The sequence below is a fragment of the Engystomops pustulosus genome, chromosome 11 (assembly GCF_040894005.1).
Source record: "Engystomops pustulosus chromosome 11, aEngPut4.maternal, whole genome shotgun sequence".
NCBI classification, from domain to species: Eukaryota; Metazoa; Chordata; class Amphibia; order Anura; family Leptodactylidae; genus Engystomops; species Engystomops pustulosus.
Genome location: NC_092421.1, coordinates 21,371,225 through 21,397,929, shown reverse-complemented (window position 1 = coordinate 21,397,929; position 26,705 = coordinate 21,371,225). Strand labels below are relative to the sequence as shown.

At 44.7% G+C, this 26,705-nt stretch overlaps 1 long non-coding RNA gene across 1 annotated transcript in view; it reads left to right on the top strand.

Annotated features, from left to right (window-relative positions):
- Positions 1 to 26,705, top strand: part of LOC140105823 (uncharacterized) — a 168,059-nt gene that overhangs the window by 13,589 nt on the left and 127,765 nt on the right. Inside the window, exon 2 of the long non-coding RNA XR_011850645.1 lies at positions 23,939 to 24,103. This is a non-coding gene — a long non-coding RNA (uncharacterized lncRNA). The remainder of the gene's footprint in view (positions 1 to 23,938; positions 24,104 to 26,705) is intronic.

The following is a 26,705-nucleotide window of genomic DNA, read 5'->3' as shown; positions in this document are numbered from 1 at the left end:
ATCTATAGATTGAAACCCCTCCAGAAGATCTTTTCTTGGAGACCATCCACTTTTTTGACCAGAATTTCAATGACATATTTAAGGCCTATTCTATATCTTCTCCATACTTCATTGACTACATCTTAGAAAATCACTTTTCAAGCAAATCATGGGTGGATGTTAGAGATGGGTGAATTTCTTGAAATTCGGTTTGACCCGATTCGCAGAATTTTTTTAAAAAATTTGATTCGACCGGAATCGAATCGTGACAAATCGCATTAAAAAACAGGTATTTCCTGGCTGCATAGAGCCTGAAGGGTGTTGTAGAACGTTGTGCCATGCTTAAATATGCATAGGGAGCGTGGTTTGGTCTTCAAACAATGCTGTGTTTTAGTATGACACCCACATGACAGCCGCCGCTCTTAGAATTGCTTCACTCTTCACTTCCATGTGCATTTACATTTAATGTCTGTGCCAGCTTGAAAGGACTGAGCTGAGGGCCAAGATCCCACTAGAACATCAAAGAGTGTACTCTTTTTACACTGACATCAGATGATTCCATAGATGACGACAGAACCTGTTCTGTTAAACGCTGATACATGTAGAAAACCCCCCAAAAGAGTGCAGAGGGTGTCGGCATTGACGTCACTGATGATTTTGCCCTTCACTTCATCTGTCAGTGTCCTTCTGTTTCTTCTGACAGATGAAATGAAGGGGAAAACTAAACATAGTGGCAACTTCACAGATCGGTTGAGGGTGAAAACAGCATTATGGAAATCACAGGGTATTCCAAAGAGACAGCGGTCAGTTGGCAGCAGCATGAGTAGGCCGCAGAGTAGCACAATGATACAGTGTGGAGGTGGTGTCAGCAGCAGCAGGAGCCCACAGAGTGGCATAATGATACAGTGTGGAGGTGGCAGCAGCAGGAGCCCACAGTGGCACAATGATACAGTGTGGAGGTGACGGCAACCTGGTAAGCAACAGAGTGGCACAATGATACAGTGTGAAGATGGTGGACAACTCCAGTCCCTGGTAAAGATGGTAGGAGGCAGATAGAGCAACTGGCAGCTGATGTGTAGCATCAGGCTGGGGGGAAGCATTAGAATAGTGGCTGAGGCAGGTAGAAAGAATCCAAACTCATTTCTCAACATTTGGGGGAGGCGTCATGACTAATCTAATCTGATGCATAAGGCATTGGTGAGTTGAAATCCGGGCCGATTTCTGATGCTCTGATGCCACACTACTGGCCAAGCAGGACAGCTTCTCTACTGCAAACTCCGCAGGTTGCGGCCACGCATCAAGTTTGGCTGCCCAGTAGTCCAGGGGATCCTCTATCTGGGGTGTCCAAGTAGGCCACCATCTGCTGGTGCAGGGTCTGCTCCATGTCCTGCTGCTGCTGGTGGCGGCTACCCTCCTCATTAGGCGGGTGAAGGAAGTTGCTCCTCCTCTCTTGTCACCTGAGTGTAAAAACTAGACACCAGACTCTGCTTGTACTCTAATGTCGTCGTCCTCCTCCTCCTCTTCCTCCAGTTCAGCCCCCACTGGACTCATGTGGCCATGAGATGTAGTCTCCGCTTCTCCACGGCTTGCAAAGGGAGGGACTGCAGTACCAACAACTTGGACAAGAGCACGGTCCGCTTCTGCACCTTAAGATGGCTGGATGTATACAGTTGTCTCTTTGTAATAGCCCTGCTCAACGACTGCTGGCACCATGCGTAGCGAGGAGCATCTGGCCCGGGAGATGATGTCTAAGACAAACAGCTCCTTTTGGAAGAGGTGCTGGAGCCTTGCCTGTCTGAAATGGCATGTGTGCCACAAGGTGCTGCTGCTGTTGCTGCAGCGGCAGAATGGACCTCCAAATCTGTTCCACGTTTCTCCCAGGCCATTGGATGGTGACGCTGCATGTGTTGTGTTGACACAGGGCCATGGTGCCAATGTTAGCTCCCTGGCCACGCTTCACTTTCTGCCCGCAGAGTCTATATATACACATGCTCGGCTCTTGTGGTGTCTTAACAAAAAACTGCCACACCGCCGAGGTGGTGAATTTACTGCCAACACTCTGCACTGAGGGACTACTAATGCCTCTGCCTCGCTGAGCCCCTGTACCACTGCTTACTTGGACCTCCGAAGCGGGGTTTGTACCCCGCGGCCATTGGCTCCAATCCCCGCACTGCTGCCACCCTGCTGACTCACGGCCACAGGTAGCGACTTGCTGCCTGACGCGCAAACTGACACGCTCTTCACCCGACGATGATGAATCCCTTGCTACACCCGGCTCCCAAGTGCGAACTGCTACATCATTGTTTCTCTGTCACTGCTATTCTCCTCAACGGTGTCGGTATGCACAGCCTGCCTACTGCATGAAGCAGCGGATGTCTGCCCTACTTCTTCACTGCCAAGCAGCTGCTGACTGTCCTCAAACACTTCGTCCTCGCTGTATAGTGGCGCTGAGCCCAGACCACCTAGTAGCTCTCTGGCTGAGGGAAAAGAACAGGACAGAGGCTGTTTGAGGACAGGTGAGGGCTGCTGACCTGCTCCTGGGCCATCCCAACTAATTGTTGTATCTGACAAACCCACAGACTCTTGGCTGGGGTTGTCAGATGTTATATTTGAGGAATTGGGTGACCTAATCAACCAATCAACAACCTTTGGGTTGTTGATCAACACACTGCCGCTAGATGACAACAGCAGTTCTGGCCTCACAGGGTCACTCCTGCTGGGATGTCCCCTTACTGTGCTGCGACCTCTGCCTGCTCCACCTGCCACCTTTTTGTCTGACACAGTGGTAAATCGACTAAGTGGATTTGACACATATTTCTTGCTGCTCTCAACTTTAGCAACAAAAGTATGGGATTTTGCATTATACAGATACCCCACAACAGACACCCTGTAATTGGAGCGAAAATCACTCTATAAACTACGTGGATTTGACACCTATTTCTTGCTCTCAACTTCAGCAACACAAAAGTATGGGGATTTGCGTTATACAGATACCCCACAACGGACACCCTGGGAGAGGAGCAGAAATCACTACAGCAGCTGTACATATATTAAACAGATTTCTTCCTAGTGGCTTCAGTAACAAAAAAATAACTGCTATTTGGGGTATACAGATCCCCCTAAATGCACACCCTGGGATTGGAGCAGAAATCGGTACAGCACAGTACAGTAGAAGCAGCTGGACGCTACAAGCAGCACATGCAGTGTGAAATGCCGAAATTGCAAATGGCTGACACTTTTTATAGGGCTGTGTGACTTCACATAAGCCTGCTGGTCGCTGATTGGCTTACAGGTCTGCACATGTCATCGAGGGTGTTCCTTTCTCCTTCCCAGAGTTCTCTGCCCCATGTAACACGTTGTGATCACGGCTATTTATCTATAAAAGCGGGGGAAAAAAACTTTGTTCACACGAATCAGCGTAAACTTCTGATTCTCTAGTGGATGTCTTCTAGATTCTATAGAAATCAATAAAAAAATAATTGATCAAAAAATTCTCATAACTTTGGGGGGTTCAAGCACAGTTACTGGAACCACAGTAATCTGTAAGGCTATATTTAGCTTGTGGGTAAAATTTCAGGATGAACCAAAAATGCACTTTGCTGTTATCCAACAAGGAGCTTAACTGCAGAAATCAGAACAGATGTTTGATCCATTAATTATTTCTTGGTTAAGTTAGAACTGGTATTTACACAGTCATCCTCATCAAGCTGTTCATATTTTGACATCATGTGGCCGGAATGACATCTAACAATTGATCCTCGACACTGCGAGGCTTCAAGTCGGATGTTCCCAAATGGAATTGCCAAATACAGAGTATCAAAGAGTCATCAGCAGGTTGCAACCGAGATCTATATACGGTTGACTGGAAGTTGATTCTTTGAACAAATCCCACACTGATGACCGCTTAATTAGGAACGATTCCCAGGGCCCCTGTGGTATTCTCCAGACACATTTAAAGGGAACCTACCAGCCCGATTCTACCTATAAAGGTAGAAGGGGTGGTAGGTGGATGGATGGGATGTGAGGATAGCCCTTTTTTAGGCTAAACCTCACGTGTCTTTTAGAAAACTTTATTTCAGGTATATGCTAATTTTTTTATGCGGCTACTGGGGCGTGGAGTGGACATGAGGCTACTAGTCGCTACTCCACGGCTACTCCACGCCCCAGTAGCCACGTTACTCCGCCTACCAGGTTATCTTCGGCGTGCAGCTCCTGGTAACTGCGCGCCCTCGTCCGGGTCCCCTGCATTCTGCGCATGCTAACGCAGGTACCAGGAGCTGCGCGCCGAAGATTACCTGGTAGGCGAAGTAACGTGGCTACTGGGGCGTGGAGTAGCCGCGACTAGTAGCCTCATGTCCGGCTACTCCACGCCCCAGTAGCCGCATAAAAAAATTACCATATACCTGAAATAAAGTTTTCTAAAAGACACCCGGGACGTGAGGATTAGCCCAAAAAAGGGCTATCCTCACGTCCCATCCATCCACTCACCACCCCTTTAAAGGTAGAATCGGGGTGGTGGGTGCCCTTTAAGGAAGGAGAGAGGCATGCAAGTGTAATGTCAGACCATTCAAAACCAATTACATCTGTGGTAGATGACCAGGGTTACAGGCAGAGGGTCAACATTATGCACGGGTCATAAAGGATCTACCCTGGATGAGGGACCAATGGGTTTCTGTGCGGTTTACTGATGATAATCATTTCATAGTCATTTTTCCTGGTGTTGGTGGTTGTGTTAGTGTGGACAGGTGTGTCAAGTCAATATAGAACTGCATTACATTTTTGAATGGTACTTAATAATTGAATAATATCATGAATCCACTCATTTTGTTTCTGTATGAACAACACATGTCTAATTTCATCTTCGAGGTTATGACCGTGAATGTAAACTATCAAAGCATTTGTCACTTTGCCTTTTTTGTAGGCTTTATAATTCTGGAGAAGATGCAGATTGATCCCGGTACCCCTATCTATAAACTCCTGTCACATTTTTGGATAAGATCTATTGCAGGCTTCTGGGGTAGTGAACACCCTGGACCACTGTGGATGATGACACAAGCCGACACCTGGAGCTGGAATCTAAGTGGCACCCGGTCTTTACCAGAGCCCACCATAAAGCAGGTTGGTCTTGCTACAGCGTGGTACCACCAGGTCGTTCCACAGGCACGACTTGTCCACGATGGCAGTCAAGGTACAGAATCAGCAGGCAATCTCGTGGTCGGGAACAGGCAGTTGGTCAAGGCAGGCGGCAATGGATCGAAGTCAGGGACGGAGCAGAAGGTGAGGACTGGCAGCGGAGGAGCGAAGTAAAGAACAGGTCCAGGGTCACAACAGGAAATCAAAACACAAGCTGGCCCTGCGAGTGCACAGAGAGAGGCACGGGTGCGCTTGCGATCCGAGAACAGTTTATACTGATCCTCAATGGTTCCACAATGAAAGAGTACTGTGGTGAATGTTTTATGCCGCCTTTGCTGAAACATGCAGATTTAGTTTAGCCAAGATGAGGAGGTAGAATCAAAATGCAGGTCTTGTAGCAGTGCAGTAACGAAGGAGGCAATGTTACTGACGTCTTCTTCCATGTCTGGGAATGAACACCCATATGCTGATGTCCATGGTATCCATTGGTGGATTGGGCATTTCTGGCACCAGACTCCACTTCTTCAGTTCCAGCTATGAAAATTCTGATTCTGTAGTCCAATAATGTATGGGGCTTAATATTGTAGGGGTGTTAATTCAGAAGTCTCCTCCCTGTTTTATTATAGTAGTATAATTGTGTTTTTTCTTGTATTGTGATACATTGTGACCATGACCACTATATTGTGACATCACTGTGTAAATTATCTCCATAATGGGCATTGTCCCAGTCAGGGGCGTAACTAGGAAAGATTGGGCCCCATAGCAGACTTCTGAAATTAACTAGGAAAGATTGGGCCCCATAGCAGACTTCTGAAAGAGGTCCCTACCCCCTAGGCTAGGCAGTCTTATTATCCTAGGGGGAGGGCACTCAAGTAACTGTAGACCACATGCGGGAAGTAGACGGCAGGAAGCTAGAGATGAGAGATTTCAAGTCCTGCTGTCCCCTCCCCCGACAATTCTTATCAGAGTTTCTGACACTGTGCTGTAGAAGATTTCACTGTTATATACATATTATTATGTACAATTTGCAGCATTATATGTATTAAATGGTGCGCATTTGCCATACTTTCGTGTGTCAGGGCCCCCTCACACTCTGGGCCCCATAGCAGCCGCAGTGTTACACCCTTGGTCCCAGTGCTATCATACATCATTGTTTAATCTTTCTATATAGTGAAACCACTACATTTATTATACCTGTACATAGATAGGGCTTACAGGTGTTTTGGGTGGCAACCCTAGGCCCATGGTCACCCAAATCACCCACCAGGTTTAATAATGATATCATTGAGAGAGGCCTTCATCTTGTGTACTGCCTATTGACACAAATATGAACTTTTCCAATACCTTTTGAAGGTCCTTAAAGGAAATCTACCATCATAATCATGCATGAGTTGGATATTCACTAAAGTTTTCTATATTAATGTTTATTTTATTGCTCCTCTGTACCTTATTGGCCTTTCTTGTATGGGTTACCTGTTTTCTTTTTTTGGATACACTCATTGGGGGGGATTTATCCAAAGTGTTTAAGAGCAGAACTGTTCTAGTAGCCCATGGCAGCCAATCAAAGCTTTAATTTTAGAAACCGAAATTGGCAACAATAACAGTTCTACTCTCAATGTCTTCCAGTTTTGTATGTTTTTCATGTGAGCTGGAATGCAAACCTCTTGTTTCTTGTTGAAAAAAAAAAAGTTTCCCTGTGGAAACTAATAAAAACATGATAAATCAGGGACACTTACTCATGGACCCAGGTACTGTGACCTGTGGTAATCTTATATTTGTTATCCATGGCCTCCTTCCTTATAAAATAAGCTTTTTGAATTATTCTAATGAGCTGAAGGCCTCTGGGGGGTGTTACCCTTCACAGGAAGTTACAGTGTGCAAGGAGCTTACCCCTCCTATTGTGTGCAGAGAAAGGGGGGAAGTGCTGATGAAGCAGGAGAGAGGGGAAGTCAGTGGAGCAGATGTATTATCCTCTCTGTGGCTAAGAAATACCGGGATCTTTTGGCGCAGAATTGTTGCAGATCATTTATAATGAGTTTGCGCCTGAAAGAACAGATGTTTCCGGCTATCCCGACTCCTCCGTATTTTTTTTTGCGTGGGTGGGGCCTAACTTTTCCACATTATCCGTCATGTTCATGTGTATTTTGTCTGCATTTTCAGGCACAATTTTTGGCGCACAGGAAAGAAATGGTCAGAGAGCAAAATTAAGGCGCAGTCCATGTAAGATTTTGGCGCACATCTCATTAATGTCAGCATTTGTATGGCGCACGGCTGATTAGTTCCGTCTACCCATTAATTGCTTTAATACATCGGGCTGTGCTTTCCGGAGACTGATCTCCGATGCCGACAGTCGTGCTTGCGCCAGAATCCCCCCCAGTGTGTAACAGGCTGTGACGTAATAGCATGGAGGGGCTCTGGTAATGCCCCCAGAGCCCTTCTGAGCGCTCAGAGACACTTGTAGTCCATCATATGTACTGTATTAAGCTTTTTGCAAGCCTTTTGATGCCTATAGGAGTTAGTGATGGCTTTTGCTTAGCTTCTACTTGAGTGATTGATGGCTTGACCTAGATTTGATTGTTACCTGTGTATTTATGGAAATAGATGATGGCATTATGGCACCTACAGTATAATTGAACTGGCTTAGAAATGCAAAGTTTAGTCAAATATTTAGGCACTTACATAGGTATCCCAATGGCTATGTTTCCAAAATAAACCCAAAAATGATTAATTAGAAGATGACTGAGCTTTATTCAAGCTAGAAAACTACTGACAACTCCAATCAGGTCAAATGCATCATCTCATTACTTTACAGTCGACAAAGGACTTCAAGCCATCTTTCTGATTTTATGCCAAGTGAGAGCCGTGTGCATCTCATTCGTCCAAGTGTGTGACCATATTGGATTATTTGTTGATCTGGTGGCCGTCAGGATGACCAGTCCATGACCTTCGGTACAAAAAGATGCCAGTAGTGACATGAAAAATGGTGATCATGTTTATAGAGAATTTGAGGAATACAAAAAAGGAAACAAAAAAACAATTGTATCCGTTCCAGGATTTTATTTCAGGGGTAAATGAAATATTTTTGTCATGGGCCTTTCCCACGCTCCATAAAAGAATTCAACAGTATTTGTGCAGCAAGGCATGCAGTCCGCTGACTTAAGTCTATCATAATTTGAGAAAGCATTTACCCTTTTAGGGGCGTAATGTTTTGTATTCTGATTGGGTAGCAGCAGAGTCAGCTCCAGGTTTCAGTAGGCCCCTGGGCGACAGAGCCTCAGTGGGCGCCTTTACAGTGAACTCACGTGGCAACATTAAAAATTTTGAAACTAAAACAGTCTCCAGTTCCCTAGATTATTATACCAAACAGCTCCCTCATGGTTATTTTATATAAGGCCCCTTCAGACCCTATGGATTAATTAGATATAGTTCCCCATCACCCCCTCGGATTCCTTATGTGCACCCCCCCCTGCAGCTCTGGGCCCCAACACTTGCTCAGGTATGCCAAGTGCTGGCGCTGGCACTGGGTAGCACAGCCGAATAACAATGCACCAGTATAGAAGGGTTTTAGATCATATATATATATATATATATATATATATATATATATAATACTCAGGTAGGCTGTGGCGTTGCAACGATGCTCAATTGGTACCAAGGGGCCCAAAGAGTGCCAAGAAAATATTCCCCACACCATGACACCACCACCACCAGCCTGAAACGTTGATACAAGGCAGGATGGATCCATGCTTTCATGTTGTTGACGCCAAATTCTGACCCTACCATTTGAATGTCGCAGCAGAAATCGAGACTCATCAGACCAGGCAACGTTTTTCCAATCTTCTACTGTCCAATTTCGATGAGCTTGTGCAAATTGTAGCCTCAGTTTCCTGTTCTTAGCTGAAAGGAGTGGCACCCGGTGTGGTCTTCTGCTGCTGTAGCCCATCTGCCTCAAAGTTCGACGTACTGTGCATTCAGAGATGCTCTTCTGCCTACCTTGGTTGTAACGGGTGGCGATTTGAGTTACTGTTGCCTTTCGAACCAGTCTGCCCATTCTCCTCTGACCTCTGGCATCAACAAGGCATTTCCGCCCACAGAACTGCCGCTCGCTGGATGTTTTTTCTTTTTCAGACCATTCTCTGTAAACCCTAGAGATGGTTGTGTGTGAAAATCCCAGTAGATCAGCAGTTTCTGAAATACTCAGACCAGCCCTTCTGGCACCAACAACCATGCCACGTTCAAAGGCACTCAAATCACCTTTCTTCCCCATACTGATGCTCGGTTTGAACTGCAGGAGATTGTCTTGACCATGTCTACATGCCTAAATGCACTGAGTTGCCGCCATGTGATTGGCTGACTAGAAATTAAGTGTTAACGAGCAGTTGGACAGGTGTACCTAATAAAGTGGCCGGTGAGTGTATGTATATATATATGTGTGTGTATATATATATATGTATATATATATGTGTATGTGTGTGTATATATATATGTATGTATATGTGTATATGTGTGTGTATATATATATGTATGTATATGTGTATATGTGTGTATATATATATGTATGTATATGTGTATATGTGTGTGTATGTATATATGTATATATATGTGTATATGTGTGCATATATATATGTATATATATGTGTATATGTGTGTGTATATATATATGTATATATATGTGTATATGTGTGTATATATATATGTGTATATATATATGTATATGTGTGTGTATATATATATATGTATATATATATGTATATATATAATTTTTTTTTTTTTATTATTGATACAAAGCATAGTCTTATGCACAAGGAATCTTTTTGCTCAACCTTCCCTCCATTCCAATTATCAATCCCTCCAAAGGGTTTTCTGCACCATTAGACTAAGTGTAGAGATGCTTAGAGAGTATATTAATAATAATAATTAGAGATGAGCGAACATGCTCGTCCGAGCTTGATGCTCGGTCGAGCATTAGGGTACTCGAAACTGCTCGTTGCTCGGACGAATACTTCGCCCGCTCGAGAAAATGGCAGCTCCCGCCGTTTTGCTTTTTGGCGGCCAGAAACAGAGCCAATCACAAGCCAGGAGACTCTGCACTCCACCCAGCATGACGTGGTACCCTTACACGTCGATAGCAGTGGTTGGCTGGCCAGATCAGGTGACCCTGGGATAGACTAGCCGCTGCCCGCGCTGCTCGGATCATTCTGTGTCTGGATGCCGCTAGGGAGAGAGCTGCTGCTGGTCAGGGAAAGCGTTAGGGTGTTCTATTAGCTTACTGTTAGGCAGGAGTGATTCTCAAAGAACCCAACAGCCCTTCTTAGGGCTACAATAACGTTCTACTTTTTTTATTTTAATTTGCATCTAGTACCATTTTGTGAGGAATTAGCAGGGGGACTTGCTACCGTTGTGTTTAGCTCTTAGTGGCACACATATCCATAGCAAAGACCGAAGTGGGAAAATTTAGTAGGGGTTGGATTTCAATTAGGCACTAACTCAGTGTCATCTCATCTGGCATAGTAGTGTGCTTTGATACTTGGCTAGAAAATAGCCATAGGAGAATACAAAGAGCTTACTTACGCCTACAGTAGCGTTCTATATATTTGATTTCTGGTTGATCTGCTGGTGGCTGTACTTTCTGCAGTGCATGTACTAGCCAATTCTGAGCAATTTGTAGTGAGACTTGCGACCGCTGTGTTCTGCGCTTAGTGACGCACATATCCATAGCAAAGACCGAAGTGGGAAAATTTAGTAGGGGTTGGATTTCAATTAGGCACTAACTCAGTGTCATCTCATCTGGCATAGTAGTGTGCTTTGATACTTGGCTAGAAAATAGCCATAGGAGAATACAAAGAGCTTACTTACGCCTACAGTAGCGTTCTATATATTTGATTTCTGGTTGATCTGCTGGTGGCTGTACTTTCTGCAGTGCATGTACTAGCCAATTCTGAGCAATTTGTAGTGAGACTTGCGACTGCTGTGTTCTGCGCTTAGTGACGCACATATCCATAGCAAAGACCGAAGTGGGAAAATTTAGTAGGGGTTGGATTTCAATTAGGCACTAACTCAGTGTCATCTCATCTGGCATAGTAGTGTGCTTTGATACTTGGCTAGAAAATAGCCATAGCAATAGGATAGCATTGTTTGGTTTTAAAAACTCAAAAAAAAACAAAAAACACAAAAAAAAACAAAAAACACAAAAAAAAACCAAAAAAACACAAAAAAAACCAAAAAAAGTTAAAAAAAAAAAAAAAAGTTATAACTCTCATTTTAAAAATGTTTAACCCGAGGGCTAGGGGTAGAGGACGAGGGCGGGGACGTGGGCGTCCAACTACTGCAGGGGTCAGAGGCCGTGGTCCTGGGCGGGGTGAGACACCACCTGCTGATGAGGGAGCAGGGGAACGCCGCAGAGCTACACTCCCTAGGTTCATGTCTGAAGTTACTGGGACTCGTGGTAGAGCACTGTTGAGGCCAGAACAGTGCGAACAGGTGATGTCGTGGATTGCTGACAATACTTCGAGCAATTTGTCCACCACCAGTCAGTCTTCCACGCAGTCCACCCATGTCACAGAAATCGCCACTCCTCCAGCTCCTGCACCTCAGCCTCCTCCCCCCCAGTCTGCCCCCTCCCAGGAAAATTTGGCATTTGAACCGGCATACTCTGAGGAACTGTTTTCTGGACCCTTCCCACAGTCACAAACCACTTGTCCGGTTGCTGCTGAGCAATTTTCCGATGCCCAGGTTTTCCACCAGTCACAGTCTGTGGGTGATGATGACCTTCTTGACGTAGTGGAAGTGTGTAAAGAGGTGTCCGACGATGAGGAGACACGGTTGTCAGACAGTGGGGAAGTTGTTGTCAGGGCAGGAAGTCCGAGGGGGGAGCAGACTGAGGGCTCGGAGGATGATGAGGTGACAGACCCAAGCTGGGTTGAGAGGCCGGGTGAACACAGTGCTTCTGAGACGGAGGAGAGTCCTCGACCAGAACAGGTTGGAAGAGGCAGTGGTGGGGCCAGACGGAGAGGCAGGGCCAGAGCTGGTGCATCAGCGCCAAATGTGTCAACTAGTGAAGCTCCCGTGGCGAGGGCTCTTGCGGCGAGGGCTAGATCTTCAGAAGTCTGGAGGTTCTTTAAGGAAACACTGGATGACCGACGGACTGTGGTGTGCAACATTTGCCAAACCAGGCTCAGCAGGGGTTCCACCACTACTAGCTTAACTACCACCAGTATGCGCAGGCATATGAATGCTAAACACCCCACTCAGTGGCAACAAGCCCGTTCACCTCCGGCCGTGCACACCACTGCTCCTTCCCCTGTGTCAGCTGCTAGTCAGCCCCCTGCCCAGGACCCTGCCACAAAAACCCCATCGTCGCCTCCACGATCCTCCACAGCATCCACCAGCGTTCAGCTCTCCATACCCCAGACGCTGGAGCGGAAACGCAAATATAGTGCAACCCACCCTCACGCCCAAGCCCTTAATGTGCACATCTCCAGATTGCTTAGCCTGGAGATGCTGCCCTATAGGCTAGTAGAGACCGAGGCCTTTCGCAACCTCATGGCGGCGGCCGCCCCTCGGTATTCGGTCCCCAGCCGCCACTACTTTTCCCGATGTGCCGTCCCAGCCCTGCACCAGCACGTGTCAGACAACATCATCCGTGCCCTGACCAACGCCGTTTCTGACAAGGTCCACCTGACCACGGACACGTGGACGAGTGCTGCCGGGCAGGGCCACTATATATCGCTGACGGCACATTGGGTTAACTTGGTGGAGGCTGGGACCGAGTCTGACCCTGGGGCTGCTCATATACTGCCGACGCCGAGGATTGCGGGGCCTACCTCGGTCCAGGTGTTTCAGGCCTACTATGCCTCCTCCTCCTCCCACCCCTCCTCCACCTCCTCCTCCGAACTACCATCCGTGGGCACGGCGCCATCAGTCGGTAGCTCTAGGCACAGCAGCAGTGCCGTCGCTAAGCGACAGCAGGCGGTGCTCAAACTGCTGAGCCTAGGCGACAAAAGGCACACCGCCCAAGAGCTATTACAGGGCATCACGGCGCAGACTGATCTGTGGCTGGCACCGCTGAACCTCAAGCCGGGAATGGTTGTGTGTGACAACGGCCGTAACCTGGTGGCGGCTCTGCAACTCGGCAGACTGACACATGTGCCATGCCTGGCCCATGTGTTAAATCTGATAGTTCAGCGTTTCCTCAAGACATACCCCAATCTGTCTGATTTGCTCACGAAGGTGCGCCGCATCTGTGCGCATTTCAGGAAGTCCAGCCCAGATGCTGCCACTCTCAGGGCAGCGCAGCGCCGCCTCCAACTGCCCGCTCACCGACTGTTGTGCGACGTGCCCACGAGGTGGAATTCAACACTGACCATGTTATCCAGAGTTTACCAGCAGCGCAGAGCGATTGTAGACTGCCAGATGTCAACTTCCACCAGAACTGGTAGTCAGGTCAGTCAGCTTCCTCAAGTCTACAATGAGGAGTGGACGTGGATGTCTGATATCTGTCAGGTGCTGAGTAACTTTGAGGAGTCAACACAGATGGTCAGTGGCGATGCCGCCATCATCAGCCTCACCATCCCGCTGCTTGGCCTGTTGAAAAACCCTCTGGTCAGCATGAAGTCGGAAGCTTTGCGCTCGTCACAAGAGACGGGGGAAGAAGATTCCCTTGTTGATAGCCAAAGCACCCTCAGGTCTGTTTCTCAGCCCATATCGGAGGAGGTGGAGGTGGAGGAGGATGAGGAGGAAGAGGAGGAGAATGTTGGCGAGACACAAGAGGGGACCATTGTTGAGTCCTTCACTGTTCAGCGTGTATGGGCAGAAGAAGAGGAGTTGGAGGAGTTGGAGGAGGAGGAAATGGACAGTCAGGCCAGTGAGGGGAGTGAATTCTTACGCGTTGGTACTCTGGCGCATGTGGCAGATTTCATGCTAGGCTGCCTATCCCGTGACCCTCGCGTTCAAAGAATTTATTCCAGCACCGATTACTGGGTGTTCACTCTCCTGGACCCACGGTACAAGCAAAATCTTCCCACTCTCATCCCTGCAGAGGAAAGGAGTGTGAGAATGCATAAATACCAGCAGGCCCTGGTGCACAAGCTGAAACAGTATTTCCCTTCTGACAGCGCTAGCGGCAGAGTGCGTAGTTCTGCGGGACAAGTAGCGAGGGAGAGTAGGCGAGCAGGCAGCTTGTCCAGCACTGGCAAGGGTACGCTTTACAAGGCTTTTGCCAGCTTTATGTCACCCCAGCAAGACACTGTCACCTGTCCCCAGTCTCGGCAGAGTAGGGCTGATCTTTACAGAAAGATGGTGAGGGAGTACGTAGCTGACCATACCATCGTCCTAAATGATCACACAGCTCCCTACAACTACTGGGTTTCAAAGCTGGACATGTGGCACGAACTGGCGCTGTACGCCTTGGAGGTTCTTGCCTGCCCTGCCGCTAGCGTCTTGTCCGAGCGGGTTTTCAGTGCAGCTGGTGGCATCATCACCGATAAGCGTACACGCCTGTCGACTGACAGCGCTGACAGGCTGACGCTTATTAAAATGAATAAAGGCTGGATTTCTCAGAATTTCCAATCTCCACCAGGTGAAGGAAGCTCAACCTGAATAATTGATCCACTCCTCCTCCTCCTCCTCATTTTCCTCCTTCTCCTCCTCTTTGTACAGTAAAGCAGAGGAAAATGGCTATTTTTTGACAGGGCCCACTGGCTCTAGCTATAGTACTTCATGCATTTAATTTTTCTGGAGGGCCACCTACCCGGTCCTCTGTTTGAAACAATTTTTGTGAGTGCCACATACAGGCACTCAATCTATTCCATTTTTCTGGAGGGCCACCTACCCGGTCCTCTGTTTTAAAAAATTTTTGGGACTGCCACATACAGGCACTCAATCTATTCCATTTTACTGGAGGGCCACCTACCTGCTCCTCTGGTTTGAAAAATGTTTGGGACTGCCACATACAGGCACTCAATCTATTCCATTTTACTGGAGGGCCACCTACCTGCTCCTCTGGTTTGAAAAATGTTTGGGACTGCCACATACAGGCACTCAATCTATTCCATTTTACTGGAGGGCCACCTACCTGCTCCTCTGGTTTGAAAATTTTTTGGGACTGCCACATACAGGCACTCAATCTATTCCATTTTACTGCAGGGCCACCTACCTGCTCCTCTGGTTTGAAACATTTTTGGGACTGCCACATACAGGCACTCAATCTATTCCATTTTACTGGAGGGCCACCTACCTGCTCCTCTGGTTTGAAACATTTTTGGGACTGCCACATACAGGCACTCAATCTATTCCATTTTACTGCAGGGCCACCTACCTGCTCCTCTGGTTTGAAAAATGTTTGGGACTGCCACATACAGGCACTCAATCTATTCCATTTTACTGCAGGGCCACCTACCTGCTCCTCTGGTTTGAAACATTTTTGGGACTGCCACATACAGGCACTCAATCTATTCCATTTTACTGGAGGGCCACCTACCTGCTCCTCTGGTTTGAAAAATGTTTGGGACTGCCACATACAGGCACTCAATCTATTCCATTTTACTGCAGGGCCACCTACCTGCTCCTCTGGTTTGAAAAATTTTTGGGACTGCCACATACAGGCAGTCAATCTATTCCATTTTACTGCAGGGCCACCTACCTGCTCCTCTGGTTTGAAACATTTTTGGGACTGCCACATACAGGCACTCAATCTATTCCATTTTACTGGAGGGCCACCTACCTGCTCCTCTGGTTTGAAACATTTTTGGGACTGCCACATACAGGCACTCAATCTATTCCATTTTACTGGAGGGCCACCTACCTGCTCCTCTGGTTTGAAAAATGTTTGGGACTGCCACATACAGGCACTCAATCTATTCCATTTTACTGCAGGGCCACCTACCTGCTCCTCTGGTTTGAAACATTTTTGGGACTGCCACATACAGGCACTCAATCTATTCCATTTTACTGGAGGGCCACCTACCTGCTCCTCTGGTTTGAAACATTTTTGGGACTGCCACATACAGGCACTCAATCTATTCCATTTTACTGGAGGGCCACCTACCTGCTCCTCTGGTTTGAAAAATGTTTGGGACTGCCACATACAGGCACTATCCAAATTAAATTGTCTCCATAGCAGCCTCCACACGTTGTCTCCATTGCTACCTCCAAAAGTCGTCCATATAGCTGCCTCCATACATCGTCCCTTTATCAAACGAGGTGTGTCAGGCAGAAATTTGGGTTGTTTTCATGGATTCCACATCAAAGTTGTTAACTTTGTCGCCACCCTGCTGTGTTATCCACAAAATATACTGGCAAACTTTTACCATTTAGGGATATTATTTCAGCGCTTCTTGGGCATCTGTTTACATTCCCCTCACCCGCCATATCCTAAACTTATAAGAACGCTACTACACTTGATCTTATACAAAAGGTTCTTAGAAGTGCTGTTTGGGGAGTAGCCTAGAGACAGGGGCTTGGATTGGCGAAAGCTCGCCTGGCAGCGGAGCGCCAGCTCCATGCGCATCATGCGCTTCTTGCGCATCTGTTTACATTCCCCTCACCCGGCATATCCTAAACTTATAAGAACGCTACTACACTTGATCTTATACAAAAGGTTCTTAGAAGTGCTGTTTGGGGAGTAGCCTAGAGACAGGGGCTTGGATTGGCGAAAGCTCGCCTGGCAGCGGAGCGCCAGCTCCATGCGCATCATGCGCTTCTTGCGCATCTGTTTACATTCCCCTCACCCGCCATATCCTAAACTTATAAGAACGCTACTACACTTGATCTTATACAAAAGGTTCTTAGAAGTGCTGTTTGGGGAGTAGCCTAGAGACAGGGGCTTGGATTGGCGAAAGCTCGCCTGGCAGCGGAGCGCCAGCTCCATGCGCATCATGCGCTTCTTGCGCATCTGTTTACATTCCCCTCACCCGCCATATCCTAAACTTATAAGAACGCTACTACACTTGATCTTATACAAAAGGTTCTTAGAAGTGCTGTTTGGGGAGTAGCCTAGAGACAGGGGCTTGGATTGGCGAAAGCTCGCCTGGCAGCGGAGCGCCAGCTCCATGCGCATCATGCGCTTCTTGCGCATCTGTTTACATTCCCCTCACCCGCCATATCCTAAACTTATAAGAACGCTACTACACTTGATCTTATACAAAAGGTTCTTAGAAGTGCTGTTTGGGGAGTAGCCTAGAGACAGGGGCTTGGATTGGCGAAAGCTCGCCTGGCTGCAGAGCGCCAGCTCCATCCCAAGATCCAACTAACATAGTTGCAGCACCTTTAATCTACTACTAGTTCACTGCCTCCATAATAATAATAATAATAATCTTTATTTATATAGCGTCATCATATTCTGTAGCGCTTTACAAATCATAGGAAACAAATACAAATGTAATGTAACAGAGCACAACATTTGTATGGAACAACAGGAGTGAGGTCCCTGCTCGCCAGAGCTTACGGTTTATGAAGATGATGGGGTAACACGAGGTAAAAGAATATTTAATGGTCAAGCCATTCTTCTTAGGGAATAGAACAAAATATAATAAATGGAATTGCTGTCGCTTGAACCACTCAGCCGTCATCTTATATACCAGGTCCAGGGTGATTGGGACTGCAGAGAAGTCTGGTGCCTGTTGGTTGCTGGATAACAGATGGGAGGACGACACAGGACGGGTTAGTAGAAGAGTTAAAACTTCATGCAGTTAATGAGTGTTATAGGCTTGCCTAAAGAAATGGGTTTTAAGAGCACGTTTGAAACTTTGGAGGTTAGGTATTAGTCTGATAGTCCGGGGCAGAGCATTCCATAGAATTGGTGCAGCTCTAGAGAAGTCTTGGAGACGCGAGTGGGAGGTCCGCACTAGGGTAGAGGTTAATCTAAGATCACTGGCGGATCTAAGAGCACGGGTTGGGCGATAGACTGAGATAAGAGAGGAGAGGTAGGGGGGTGCAGCATTATACAGAGCTTTATGGATGAGGGTTATTATTATTTTAAACTGTATTCGAAAGGAGACTGGCAGCCAGTGCAGCGACTGGCATGAACTGTAAGCATACATGGTCCCCTTATCAAACGAGCTGTGTCAGGCAGAATTTTGGGTTGTTTTCATGGCTTCCATGTTAACTTTGTCGCCACCCTGCTGTGTAATCCACAAAATATACTGGCAAACTTTTATCATGTACCGATATTATTTGAGCGCTTCTTGCTCACCTCCTTTGGTTCCTCTCTGACACCCATTGGTTTGAAGCCTGAGTCCAATTAGGGTATGTCGCCATGCCACTCTCTAGCCTGCTGCCGCTGCCTCTGCATGCCGTCCCCTATAGTGTCAGGGTCAATTATTGGATGTTTTAGATGCTATCTAGCTTCATTCTGTCACTCTGTCATGGCCATGCTGTTGCCCATAATTTTGGCATAATGGTGCGATTAGGCAGCCTCAGAGGCATCCATGCATGCTGCCCCTGCTGTTTCCTGTCCATTTCCGTGGTGTTTCCATCCTTTTCTGAGGTTCCCAGGTGTTTGGCCAAGCTTCCCTGTGCAGAGCCTTGGTCCCCTTGAAAAATGCTCGAGTCTCCCATTGACTTCAATGGGGCTCGTTATTCGAGACGAGCACTCGAGCATCGGGAAAAGTTCGTCTCGAATAACGAGTACCCGAGCATTTTAGTGTTCGCTCATCTCTAATAATAATAATTCTTTATATAGTGCACACAGATTACGCAGTGCTGCACAGAGCTTGTCAAACCAGTCCCTGTCCCCATGGGGCTCCCAATCTAAACAACCAGTATGTTTTGGAGTGTGGGAGGAAACAGGAGTACAAGGAGGAAACCCATGACCTGGCCATTACATGTATTGCCTAGACCTGTATTGCGCACATTTCATTTGAGCACAAGCTTTTTGGGGTATTTAAGTCTAAAGCACCAAAATTATCCGTTAGTGGTTTTATGTCTCAAAAGTCTATGGGTTTTCCTTTATAATAGTTTCTATATTGAACCCAAACTATACAAACCAATAAAAGGAAGGAATAGTGGCAAATGATATGTAGAGGGTATATAATGTCCGAACCCTCTAAGGAGACTGACCAAACTAAAAAATAAAAAAAATTTAAAAAAAAGACACGGATCACACCAGTAATACAAATTGATAGCAAAACAATGTAAATCTCTATTGTTCTCATAAAATATTATGATTAAAGGCACATACAAATAAAACACAACCACATGGATAGGACTTCCCACATAAAGAGATGATGGTTGTGCAGGATATAATGATTCAATTACTGTATACTGATCCACAGTAAGACAGAATATTCAAGCCAAACCTAGTATTTATCATCCCACCAAGGATAGAGTGACATACCCAAATCACAGCCCCCGATTAAGTAACAATGGGGAAAAGCCAAAGAAGGGTCTGTATCCAGCATGGCAGCTGACATGCATTTCATAGAAACTCTTTTGGGGGGTCGGCCCTAAACATAGTCAGGTAGGCATAAATGGCACCAATGATTTATTTCACCTGTATATCTATAACCTGGCCTACACTGTACATCACTGGCGACTGTCTACTGGACCACTGCATTTGACTTCTGGTTGGGTGTCCACAGGAACCACGTTGCATGGGGCACAACATTGGCGCATGTTGGGCCCCATGCAACATGCTTCTTGTGGACACCCAACCAGAAGTCAAATGCAGTGGTCCAGTAGACAGTCGCCAGTGATGTAGAGTAGGCCAGGTTACAGATGGAACCAGATGGAACCAACTGTAACCATCTGGATGGAACCAGAAATGTGCACAAGGTGTGTATCGAGAGGGCAATTGGCATATGTAAATTAGGTGGAGCAAACAAATGTAATCAGTGACCCAAAAAATAGATAGGACCGCATACAGATAATGTGCAAGATGCGCACTTATGGAAAAGATCAAAAAATGTATAATACTAAAATAATGATATATGACCTCATATGACCTCATACTAATGAGTATGACCTCAGCTACCAGTTAAATGCCCAGTGCGCACAATACAGGCAGTCGCCGGTTAGGTACAGATTCTAGGTTTGTTCTTAAGTCAAATTTGTATGTAAGTCGGAACTGTATATTTTATAATTGTAGCTCCAGACATTTTGCTTAGGTGTCAAAGAGACTTATAAAGGTGGTAAAGATACCACACAGCCTGGTTCATGCAATGTTGAACCCAATAAGGCTGAAGAGATATTAGGATATGCAAGCGAGCATTATATCCCAAGCAAATGATATATATTTGTAAATTGATTTATAGTAACTTCAATGCCTATTTGTAATGACTGATATTGTAACAAAGCCCCTGGGCTAGATTGTGGAACGCGTAAAATGTTTATTTTAAAAAAAAACCTAACATTCTCTTAAAGTAAAGATTTTGAGAAATGTCTCCCCTTATTGTCGGTTATTTTGAGCAGGTGACCCTGTTCTCACAAGATGCTGGATGGAGTTCATCTTTATGATAAGAATAAACCCTGATCTCTGAAATAACATCTGCTGGCTCATAGACTAATACCGGAATAGAAAGCATTCAAGGCACAAGCATTTGTTACACTAGGGCCTGATACTTCTCTCATGGACCTTGAACCTGGTGTTGCTACCTCTAGAATTTGTTTTGGGACATATATTTGGAGGTAACCCAATTTGCTGAACTTTGCTAACCACAAAATTGTAGTGTTTTTCAGATTTTATAGAAAGCATAGATGGCTTTGATGTTATCATAGAGGTTGTGGATGCTTGTAGAAAGGTAAAAGAACCCAAATCTACAGAATTGGAAGGGAAATCACCCACTCCTCAGCGTCAGCTTCTGGCAGTAATAGTGAGAATTAACGTTGTGAAGAAGGCACAGCAGATGTAGCATCCCTATTGGATGGAATGATATCCGTTGAGTAGCCCCAATTCTTTATCTAGATGTAACAGGGTGTTGTGGAACTAACTGTGTCATTGTGTGTAATAGGCATCTCATGGATCTCATCATCTCTGATCTGTCTCCTCTTTCTTTCTATGTGTCAAATACTAGTACAATGTTCAGAAGGTAAATAAAAGTGTATATAAACCTGTGCCCTGATAATGTAACCACATTGTCACCCCACAGAACTAGATGGATCATGATGTGTCTGCTTAGAAATCCCTGAAATCAAGTGATAGGAGCTAACACAGCAATAAAACTGAGTAAACTTGTAAAGTAAGGGGTTAAACGATCTTCATTGTGCTAACATCACTAGGGGGTTGAAATTTGAGAATTTTCTTTCATGAGAAACCCCCTTAAATACTGTATTCATGCATGAGAGCTAGAAAAAAGGCAGAAACATCCTGGGCATATTACTGTGAGGGACACATCCATAAAAGACTGCAGTGGAGTGGGCCATGCCAGGCTGTGGACCCGGCACTTCCAGCGCCGGTGCAATAGATATAGCCTACATCCATTATAGGACAAAACTACAACAGACTGGACTAGGTATAGAATTACCCAGCCGTTGATGTCATTCAACACATAAATCAAGATATCCAACGTGAGCAAAGGACTGGAGGGGGAGCATCAAGCACTGGTACACGATGTGCTAGTGTTTGATAAATCTCCCACAAAGTTCCTGGTCAGATCTACAGGTCTACATTGCTATGGGCTACACATAAACACAACTTACTGGAGATGATGGAGTAATATTACATATGGCTCATACTCCACAAGGTTTGAGACTTATTGTTCTGCTAGACAATACATTTTCATTCCAGGCAATTTGCAAGGTTACCGCAAAAATCTAACTACGGTGATGTTTTATGAACAGATTTTTAGTAACAATCTTTTCTCTGCTGAAGACATAATTCTGTTATAGGCAGCTGATTTATACACATAGAATCTCCCAGATGCATCTCCCGGGGGTGGTAGATTATTATATGTGTGATGTGGTATTAAAGACGTCATTCACTATCTACTTTTAGCCTCTGGGAGGATTCCAAAGAGTCATCTAGTTTTCGTCACTGCCTTGCCAACTTAGTCATCCTGGCTACGGGCAGTGATTCACATACTATATATATATGGTTTGAATGGTTTTGTGACAAGCGCGCAGATTTCTTCCAAACCACATTCAGTTGAGTATCATCTATATACATCTATATACAATCTTATAATCATTATTTACTGGAATTAGGCTAAAGTCTCCTAAACCCAAATTATCATTAAAGTACTGAAATTCCAGTGGTTGCAGGCAGCCACACATCTGGCTCAAAATCACTCCAGGGCTTATTGACTTCTGGAGACAATGGCCAATATAACTGCACTTTTATGGGATGCGCAAATAGATTTAATGTTAAGTTATTTAATGAAGTGTTAAGTTATTTAGTATTGAACATAAGATGTTTAATGTAAAATATGATTATATACAAAATTTTTTGATTGGCTCTATGCCGCATGCAGCTTAGCTGAAGCTAACTCTACTCAGTGAAAGTGTTTCCCCATGTGGAATCTCTTGGCTCTCTTCTTCATGACAGATAGAGAAGTCCTAGGTTATAAAGAGAACTATGAAACCATCAAGCTGCAGCTGCACAGTTCTCTCTATAACCACTTTGCGCTTGTCTCCATGAGTTCAGGGAAAGAACAGGTCGTTGAACTTTGTCTTGCAAAGGACTCTTTGGTCATGTGACAAATGGTAATGGAAATTTCAATGGTGGAATGATCAGGGCACTATGGGAATTTTTGAATGGGTTATGTGTGTGCTAGAGATGGCTGCTGTGGTGTTCGATATAGGGCAGTGATGGCTAACCTATGGCACTGGTGCCAGAGGTGGCACTCAGAGCCCTTTCTGTGGGCACTCAGGCCATCACCAGAGATGACTCCAGGTATCTTCCTGCAGTCCCAGACATCCCAGGACTTGCTGTGCACAGAGCTATATTAAAGTGACAGCTCAACCTGGGACTATTTTCTGCTTTATTGGTGTCCTCAGGGGCTGGTATCAATGAAAACTGGGACAGAGAAGGAGGTATAAATCACAAATTAAATTTCTGTGTTGGCACATTGCGAAAAATAAGCGGGTCTTTGTTGTAGTTTGGGCACTCTGCCTCTAAAAGGTTTGCCATCACTGATATAGGGTATGAGGATGAAGTAAGCGAGGAATGGATTCTTCTAGGAGCCCATAATTATTTGCAGTTACCCTCTTCTTACAGCTAAAACTCTAGTGGACCATTTGTATACTGCAGACACCAAATTACTGCCATAGACCCAAGTCTAAAATGTAAGCATCATACCAATATAGTATGTGCAATTTTTAGAAAAATATTTCCATATTAACCTCTTTTTTTCAGGCCTTGCTAGTGACCTTCAAAGACATAATACTACATAACAGAAAATAAAAGATCTAAAAATAGATTCCAGGTTGCTGAATCCGTAACTAAAGTAATTATGCAACCTACTGACTCGACAAATAAAAAAAAGGACAAGCTTTCTAAAAAACATTGTCTATCTCAGCAAGACGTCCCTCCAAAACTAATACTGGGGAGAAGAAATCAATAATTTCTGAGAACAGGATAAACTTGCAGGAACGTTTTGTGACAAGTTTTACATCTACATCTATATTTAACGTGTAAACTAGCTCTACCCCCCAAATCAGTTTCTTCGATTGGTTCTGTTGTTTTGATCCTATGAGGTTGCACTTTCCCGTTCCACATTGATGTCTTTGGTTTCCATACTTTTCATATGTAGCCAATTAGGACCAATAACCAATTTATCACCAAGTGATAAATCCAAGCAACAAATGCTTCAAAATTAACCAATTATTTGCATTGGATCTTACAGACTCTTCTATAACCATAACATCACCTTAACAAAGTTTTTTACTTTTGCAGAAATCTCGGGAATGAGAAGCATTGTGAAAACTCACTGTGGAGGGCATCCGATGGTCAGATAGCAATCTTTAGTTTCCATACACTTACGCTCTTAAAGTGCCATTGGTGATGACATCATGTATGTTATGCACGTTATATCTGGGCCAACCCCTTGCATCAAACGTGGTAAGTGTAGTGTTTTCCTCCAATTCCCTCTAATGCTAAATAGTATAAATAGTAACCATTATTGAATCCTTTCCACTGTTTTTTGTATTCTTTTCCTTGACCAATATTTTGTTCTTGTCCGTATACTTCTATTTTGGTTTTAAAAAAGGAATGACAAAGCAAGCCTCTGTTCACATTGAATTTTTTTGGCTACATTTCCATTACATTTGATGGCAGGAATAGCAACATATGACGCACAAGATGGTAGATAAAATAATGAAAGCCAAATGGACCTAATTGAATGGCAGCATTGTCATCTATAGTATCCAAGATTTGGCACAGTCTTGTTACTTCAACTATGAAACAGGTCGGTTCACTTAAATATTGTGGCTTCTAACATAAAAGTAAACATATCATATTAGGGAGTTGTGTTTTTGATTGCCTAATCTGTAAATTGCTCCTCACCAAGTTTATTCGGGAAAGTTAACAACAAGATTTCCAGCTTCCAATAGCCTCTGCAAACATGAGTTTAAAAATCCTTTTGTTGTAATTCAGAATTTTTTGCAGTACCTTATAAAAGTATATTAGACATTACCTGGCTCCCCACCACCACTGTCCAGTGAGTGACTTTGGTTATGCTCCATCTCCTTGAATCATCTTCCCCTGTAACTTCCCCATGTAACTATGATGCGTAAAATGTACTAAGCAATTAAATATCTAGAGGCAGACAGCGCAGGATCCCTTCTTCAGCCCAGTGCATCAGAAAGTGATGTGGGCATGCTCTGTGATGTGCAAAAATCATTAGATTCACATATCCCTTTACATACTGTAGAGCTAATTCTGAACTGCTCTGAACAGCAGCAGTTGAGACCGGATAGATGTCGCCATAATAACGTACAGAAAATTTAATACAAAAACACTAGAATTAAAAAAAAGAATTAGGAAAAAATGCTATGTTATATAATTTTAATGGTTCAAAAGACAGCAGATCTGCAATCCGTTGTTTGGGCCCATTCATCAGCAGACTTAAAACGCAGGAGACTGTAGAAAAGCCTGCTAGAGCTGCAAACACCAACAGGAATAGGACCTGCTCTGCCTCAAGCGGTCAGCTCACATCTTGGCGGATTATAAAACATGTCCCAAAAATAAAAACCCTGAGAATAGTTTTTGAATTGTTGACGTAAACTTTGTTCTCTTTTGTTTTGAAACCATTGTTGTCCAAGACCCCTTTGTGGTCTGTGCTGTTTATGTTGGTGATTTTGTTCAATGACAAATTAAATATAGAGCAAACACATTCAGGAAGAATTCTCTTGTGTACAGTGGGTATAGAAAGTATTCAGACCCCTTTAAATTCTGCCATTTTGCCCTTCAGATCCTCTCCAGTTCCCTCAGGTCAGATGGTGAACATTTGTGGACATACATGCTCAACTGGGATTAGGGTCAGACAGTAGGTGTTCTCCTTATTGAGAGATTGCCAATTAAGGCCACCTTAAAGGCATCTTGAGACTTAAAGCCATAGATGTTCCACTAGGAAATTCTGGGAAGTATGCAAAAATATTTTCCAATGTGTTAAATGGAAACAACACATTGGAAAATGTTTTTGCATAATTCCCACAACTGGGTTTAGGTCCGGGTTCTGGCCAGTCAAGAATGGTCAGAGTTGTTCTGAAGCCTCTGCTTTGTTATTTTAGCTGAGTTATTAATGTCATTGTCTTGTTAGAAGGTGAATCTTTGGCCCAGTCTGAGGTCCAGAGCACTCTGGAAGAGGTTTTCATCCAAGTTATCTCTGTATTTGGCTGCATTTATCTTTTCTTCAATTGCAACCAGTCGTCCTGTCCCTACCCCCATTGCATGATGCTGCCACCACCATGTGTCACTGTGGGATTGTATTTGGGAGGTGATGAGCAGTGCCTGGTTTTCTCCACATATAGGCCTTAGAGTTAACACCTTAAAGTTGTGGCTGTCCCAAACGTCTTCCATTTAACAATTATGGAGGCCACTATGCTTTTAGGAACCTTGAGTCCTGCCAAAAAATTTTTGTAACCCTGGCCAGATCTTTGCCTTGCCACAATTCTGTCTCCTTGGGCAGTTCCTTAGACCTCATGATTCTCATGTGCTCTGACATGCACTGTGAGCTGTGAGGTCTTATATAGACAGATATGTGCCTTTCCTAATCACGTCCAATCCGTTTAATTTAACACAGCTGGACTCCGCTGAGGGTCACAACAAAGGGTCTGAATATTTATGTTTGTTTAGTAAATTAGCAAAAATATCTCTGTATCTCTAGATTTTTGTTCTTTTTTGCTCCTTAATGTACACTCTGCACCCCATCTTGATACAAAAAAACAGTATGATTACAGTAGCTTGTATTGATTTGTGGGGTTAAAATGGTTGGTATTAAAAGTACATGTTGGCCGATGGGTAATACCGTATGGAGGGGATGGCAAAGGAACAGGGACACAATAGCAATACATCAAAACCAAGATTTTGGTAAAAAAAAAAAATTACTTATTCAGAAAACTCAGATTTGCATGGAGAATTACTTTTGACCTTAGCTTGGCACAGTACCTCACAATTGTGATTGTGGATTATCTCCATTCTCTGCAGTTTTGCCTCATTATTT